Below are 7,398 nucleotides of genomic sequence, written 5' to 3' on the forward strand. Positions count from 1 at the left end.
TAGGTATACAATGTAGATAGGAAGCATTTCCCTTCTTCACCTTCTGCTTTATATAGAACTCACCCTTTCTCTATACTGCTGGATCCAGTAATACCTGGAGACAAGCTGTACAGAGGATACACCAGTAATCCTGGCCTCAGGAACATCCTAAGATGCCCATTTTGACTAGACTGGAGAAAGAAGACTTGTAGGAGTCAAGCTGAGCTTTAACAGTTGGACTTGATGATCTTAACGGTCCTTTTCAACCTGAATGATTCTATTGTATAATGTTAACAATGGAAAAGAATCTAGGTTGTGACTTGCCATACCAGAGACCAGGGAATGGTACCTTGAGATCCTGTTCCACTCAAGCAGTGAAATCCATTTGCTCACAGACATTCTGATTTTTCAGTCATATTTTACTAGAAAATAGCTGGAATTAAACACAGAGATTTGAGAGTTTTCTCCTGGGCAAAAAAGCACATCAGCAGTGTAACAGTTTGATTTACTGCACCGAGTCCTGCTGCAGGTTTGAGACCAAATCTAAGACTGCACTCTAGCATCTTTCTTGACCTCAGAAGAGGTGAACCCCTTTATCACCTTGATGGGCAGATTGAGCAAGAAGCAAAGGAAAGACTCAGGGGAGAGATGTCTCTCAGCTTGTGCTTGAAGAGACTTTAAACCCTCCCAAACAGAAATGCCAAATGAGTTTTAAGACTGTCCAAACAGGAGAGCTAAATGAGTTTTTCAGATCCTCTGGACCCTGGACATGTGCAAACACAATGTGACTTGCAACATTTTATAGCCTGAATTACAGCAACTCCATCTAACACAATGCAGTTTATATAATGTTTTTCACACCAGGGACAGGGTGACAGACAAGCAACATAGGCAGATATATTTAACAACACTGATATTAAGCAGCCAGCATGGTCTTAGCTGCCAGGTCTTGATTTCTGTATGCATTATGTTTGGAGTTTAGCTGAGTTTTAGAGAAATACTTATGCTGAGTTAAACTAAGCTTGGCTACCTTTAACCTTGGACTAGATTACCACACAGAGAAGAGTGGAAGCTGTAGGTACCAGACAGTTTTAGGTTACTGAATAGATAACATCCTATTTTATACATTTGGTTCATATTTGAAAGATTCCATGAAGTTTCATTGTTTGGTTCTATCTTTATTTTCACTGTCAAATAGCTGAACAATTTACTTTGTAATCAACTTTTGTTTTGTTTTCACTGAAACAAAAAAGATTCCTGGTTAATATGACATGATTCAGGATTTTAGAAAGGAACAGAGGAATTTGAGCATCTGTTTTCACATTGCCTTGATGGGACAGACTTTAACGAAGTGTCTGATTAAAAATGTCTCCTCCTGCATTATATCAAGTCTCAGTGCTTTTACTGCAAGTTAAGCATGTGCACACACATTAACCACAGACTCGAGTCCAAAGGTGATGGAACTGTCAATAAAGTAAGTAGAACATTCTAGATTAGCTGAAAATGAGATGGATCATGGAAACTAAAGAAGACTGTGGCAGGTTGGCTAGCGTCTAGGAACACTTTAGATCCAAGTATATTTGGAAGTTTACCAGGGAAGCTATCTAGTACAAAACAGTCTCAAAAACAGAGCCAACAACTTTTAAATTCATTTTTCCGTGTTTAATTTGCCATTAACAGCCTCACTTGACTGATGATGCCCTTTTAATTCTCCTGTGGGTATCTCTGACATCCCAGGTTCTTCCAACTGCTCCAGTTAGAATGTTTTAAGTTACTTTTGAGAATCCATCAGCCTATTTGGACACATGGAAAATCCAAGAATTAAACAGTAAATAATAAAACAAAAATCTTGAACTTTCCAACATTGTTTTGTCTCCTCAAAAATCTTTGAAAACATTTGGAAAAGATCTGCATGAACAGTGAACTTGTTTTTCTACACCAAATCCCTCTACCTGCTACAGTCTGTTCGCTGCTTGTCCTTGAGCCAGAGCCTCAGCCATCATGAACCATGCACTAAGGAAGTCAAGTAAAGCAACACTGCTTCACACCAGGCAAAGTCTTGGTCCATCTTGTCCCTGCTGTCCAAACTTCTGGTTCAAATTGTTTCTACACCACAAATATCTTCTCTGTCAGAAGAATGCAATACCTGAAGCGTTTACCATGCATAAACTTCTCTCTCCCTTTGGAACTGTAAATGTTTGATACCTTCCAGCAACTCATCTCTACAATCAGCTCAGAAGAGAACGTTTTTGGATAATGCTGTCATATTTCCTAAAGAAAACAAGTCATTCAGAGCAGCAGATAAATTAATTCACTGTGGAAGTTTAAGTATGCCTTGATTACAACACAGCAACACGTAGCAGTGCTAAGCCAGGGATTACGTGACTACATCCAACACTCTCTTCTGGGAATAACCAAGCCATTTCTTTGGGATTTCTTTAACTTTCCTTTCTCAGAACCACTTACTGAACATTTTATTATGAAGCAGATATTTCTCTGATTCTGTGAGTTTGTAACAGAGACCTTAGAGAACAGAAACAACCCAAAGTCAGCAGATGGAAAATGTACTTTCACACACATGCCTGGACACTGACAGGAGGCCAGGAAAAGCAGGTGTATCTCTTTCATGAGTGTTCAAGTAAACTCTAACCAGGCTCCGGAACAAAAGTGTGCTCCACATGGCTGCAACCGCTGCCTGCAGAGTGTCATGAGCTGAGGTTTGACCTCCCTGTATCACTAAGACCAAACATTTATTTGAGTTTATGGGACTTAAGTTCCAGAATATCACCAGAAATCAGGGATGTTGGTATAAATCTAATGTAGTATTTCTATCCTATTTAAACTTCTATGAATTCCTGGCTGTATAAGGTAATCTGTTTACTCGTTGCTTCAAATTAGGTGCACTGCTAAATGTTTCAAAGAGTTTCCATCTTCTAACCCCAGAGATAAGTGAACTGAAGTGGAAAGATCCTCTCTTTAAATGGAGGTTGCTGATGTGGTCACAAATATAAGCATCTCTAAGAAAACATTTGCAGCTCTGGCTTCAAACTTGGGCCTGAATTGAATGAATTGGGAGTGCAGAGAGGTCCTGGCCAAAGTCAACCAAGACAAAAAGGAGGGAAGGAATGTAAGAGAGTCTGGAAAAGTTTAGTTATATGGAGCTTAGAGTCCAGAAAGTTCTGGAAATGCAAAGACTGGGATCCTTTATACATTAGAGAGATGACAGCTAAAGCTTCAGTTTTATCCTTTAAACCCTTTTGCCCATTTCATGACAAACATTAGCACTAAACAAGTCTAAACGAACCACCTTATTTTGAAGCTACCCTGAAGAGCATGTCACACCCCAGCACCCAGACTTTGAGTTGCTCTGCTTCTGAGAACTGCTCACCATACTTTGGGTCACAGTGGCACAGGGGAAGAGGAGGGACACTGCCTTGTCAGCACCCTCACCTCTGAGACATTGCCAGCACCTACACACAGCATTTCTTGGAAGTAGAAAATGCCGCAGCACAACTACATGTCCCCAAGACTGTCATTAAAGAAATCCACCAGCATCCTGCTGGCAGCTGAGAACACAAACGGAAAATCACAGGCTTTAATTTGATTGAAAGTGTTTTGATGAAACATGGAAACCAACTGACTTCTGCTGAGGTGGAAGCTAAAGATAGACCTGACCAAACTGACAAGATCAGCAGCATGCTGGCTTAGACAGTCTGGTAGTGTGGAGGATGATGGGGAAAGCTCCTGCCAAAGACAGACAGGAAAGCAGTTGGTATAGAAGCTCCCAGTCACTTCAGATCTACCTCTCTCAGAAGTCCCACACTCCATAAGCCTTGAAGAACATTCTGTGAAATGCTTTGCTCTTTGGCACTGAAAGATCTCATAACACCACCATTTCCAGACAAACTGGCTTGAAAGAGCCACCATCCTTGTGAAAGGGCGTTTCAGCAGCAATTCCTACCCAAGGACAAAGTGGAAGAGGGCAGTGGAAAAAGTTGCCTATAGAAGGACTAAAATAGGTTGAAATAGTAACAGTCTTACTGTAAAAGAGAATGGAAAGGAAAATCTGCAAGTCAATGAGAGAATTCACACATATAAATAGAAAAAGGCAGATGTTAATGAGTCATTGCTAGCTCAGAGAAGTAAACCATTTGCCTTTTCTTGGAGTCAGTGGCACATCCTGCAGCAGCAGAGGTGACCTCTTGACATGAGCCGTTTTTCACAATTCATTACTCATACGGTCTTCCAGCTGTTTAAAAGCTCCTTGAAGGAGTCAAAAACATGACATCATCTCTTCCCCATGCTGTTCCCTACCTGAACCACCACTGGTTGCTGGGGGGATTCTGTTCGCTTTTGTGTGCGAACAGGAAGAAACAGTGTCTGGAAGATTGCTTACAAGAGACAAGGATAACCCTGCTTGTAGGATGGTGCTCTGGCACTGTAGCTCTTTATGCTCAATACAGACCCTACAGCATTCATCAGTCATCAGCAAAAATAAAATGCCTAGGCAAGAAAAACCTCAAGAAAGGTGTGAAGTTATTGTCAGCTCTGCTGTGAAATACCAGCTCCTCACTTCCTGCTGTAGTTCTCAATAAAGCTATGAAAAATGTGTTTCACACTGGTATGCAAACAGGCATCCAGAGGTGATCTGGGGTCCAGATGTGAAGCTGAAAGGATATATAACAGGGGAGGAGGGAAGCACAGGGACATAACATGAAACTTCCTGAAGTGCATGGTGGTCTGGCCCAGCAGTTTGGTTCTAAGCCTTTAATCTGTAGACTGAAGCTTTGCATCTATAAAGTGTTTCTGGGGGCTTTATTATTCAGGATGATTTCAGGCTGCAGGATAAGTCATGCATAGTATATGGAGCATAGAACACACTGTACATTGTGCTGAATAAACAGGCATTCAAAGAATGCAGCTAGGAGAAGTAATTTCTTGAAATGTTATTTTTAGACTGTGTATTTCCAGGCCAGCTTCCATTGGCTCCACTCCCTGATTTTTTGCTCTGGTTATCACGGGCTATCTCAAGGTTTCTGTCTGCCAGATTGCTTCGTGAGTGTTCCCCTCAATCACTTGTTATAAAGGACAGTCAGTCCTAGGGCATCTTTGGACTACAGCCGTGGACTTAACCTCAAACCAATGTAATTTTCCTCCCAGTTATTTCTTTCCTACCCTGCAATCATGCTCAGCTTCCTTTCCAGGACCATGATGCAGTGACGTCAGCAAGAGGAGCAATTTCTGATTCACAAGGGCAGGCAGCAGCAGTGCTGCCTACTGGCTCACATATTGCCATCAGCCCTGACTGTCGGAAAGATGCACTAAAAATTCAGACAGAACCAAGATTGAATCCTGAAAACAGATGTCAAATTTAGGACCATCTCCATCCCAGAAGGTCACTGCAATAGGGAATTAGGGAGGAGAGGGAATTGTTCAGTTACTGTTTTAATATTAGAATACAGATCTAGGAAAGAGAGAGAAAAGGTGGTTTGTTCCTAGCACATGAGTTGGACATGTGCTTTGGAAAGGAGAGGGCTTCAATCTCAAGGCTTGCTGAAGTGAGGCATTTCTGGCATGAATTGATCAATGTTCTGTACAGTGAAGCAGCAACAGTTTCTTTCAGTCATACAGTGAAGTCTGCTAATAGAGAAGAAACACTGGGAGAAAGAAAATGTGACTTTGAAAAGCCAAATGGGAAGGCTTGTAGAATGAAGTTTATTGTTTCTTACACACTTTCAACTGTCTCGACATCCAAACCCACCCAGATATTCCTGTCACACACATTACCCAAATGACTCCTAAATGAAGGGGTGATAATGTATTCTTTTATTCCCCAACTTGAAACCCAGTTCTAAATTTAGGAATACTGTTATCTGCCAAGCGAGGAGGATCAAGGTCACTTGTGGGGCACCTTGGACAAAGATGCTGTTTAGACACTTATTGAATGCAGTGTTATAGTTGCTATTTCAGAAAAGGTTGTATGTAAGTTTAGGTAGAAATCTATGGGGAAGATCTGGATCCCCTGTGAAAGACTCTGGAAGAAGAAACATGAGACAGAAACTGGGCAAAATAGTTTCTTTCCATCCCAGAACTGCACCCAAGCTAGTTCTGGCACCTACACTGTATGAACAATTTAACCCAGAGAAAAGGGTCTTCTCCCAAGAGACTTAAGAGACAGAGAAAGTGAATTCTTTTTGGATGTTAGCACTTAGTTACTCCTTCCTACAACTGACAAACATCAGCTCAGACTTGTAATTGCTTTCAAACTTGAGCCAGCTGCCATGGGGAAGAGATTGGAAGACCATAAATACTGGCTGACAGAATAATGGAATGAATTCAAGCTCCTACACAAAGGAACATGTTGGGTAAGATCTCCCTGTGCCTTGGTTCTGACTGGCAATGAGTTCTATTGTGATTATTCAAGCTATTCACATCCTTAGGTACTGAAGAGGTTTGTGTTTAGAGGTACTGAATACAGAAGAGGTTGAAATCTTGCAAATAATCAAAGGCAAACATCTCCCAATGTACCTGAGGAATCAGACACATTTGCCCTGTTAGCTTGCTCAGCATATATAGACTCGGCCTTTGTAGACTCTACAGCTGTTTGAACATGGGCATTCACTGTATTCAGCAGGAGACAGAAACTCAGTAAAGACCAAGTCTCACTGTGAATCAAATAGCTGCATTTAAACATCTAACAACTTGAACATGAAACAAAAAGCAGAACAAAAGAGAGACAAAAATAAAAGGGTAAAGGCAGGGACGAAGGACAAATGAAACTGACATTCTCCCAAAGGTACAAAGCTTTAGTTAGGTCTTCATCCTACATTTGGCCTACCTCCGTTCTCATGAAGTACAATTTTGTATGGAAAGATGGAGATGACACTTTGTGATCCATACAACAAATTGTGTAATTCCTTGATATTATCAACCCTACCATACTGAAACCAGAAAGCATTCTGCCAGAACCATCATTTTCTAAACTGAACCAACATTGAGGATACACGTTTCACCTCTCACAAAGTTGGATATTTTAAACATCAAAATACAAGCATAAGCAAACTAGAAGGGATTTGCATATAAACATGGTTAGAATACTAGACTGTAGAAGCAGCTGTGCAAACATTATGGCTGTGATGTGGAAATAGGTATGTGTTTCTTCTTAAAGTACTCTCTGGAGTCAAAACTCTCCATGTCACTATTATATCCAACAAATACATATTGTTTGTGGAAGGAATAAATTGCGGGAGGGACAAGCAGTAAGTCAGAATTTTCACTTCTAGGTAACTGCACAGACTGTGGATTTGAAAACAATTTATTTGCTAAACAGGAATAAGTCCAAGGTCTGTGTTGTGTAGTTGGTGGGAAAATGTTCACGTCAACTCAAATACCTCAGCAACAGGCTCAGAAAGGAGTATT

This window comes from Melopsittacus undulatus, chromosome 11 (assembly GCF_012275295.1).
Source record: "Melopsittacus undulatus isolate bMelUnd1 chromosome 11, bMelUnd1.mat.Z, whole genome shotgun sequence".
Lineage (NCBI taxonomy): Eukaryota > Metazoa > Chordata > Aves > Psittaciformes > Psittaculidae > Melopsittacus > Melopsittacus undulatus.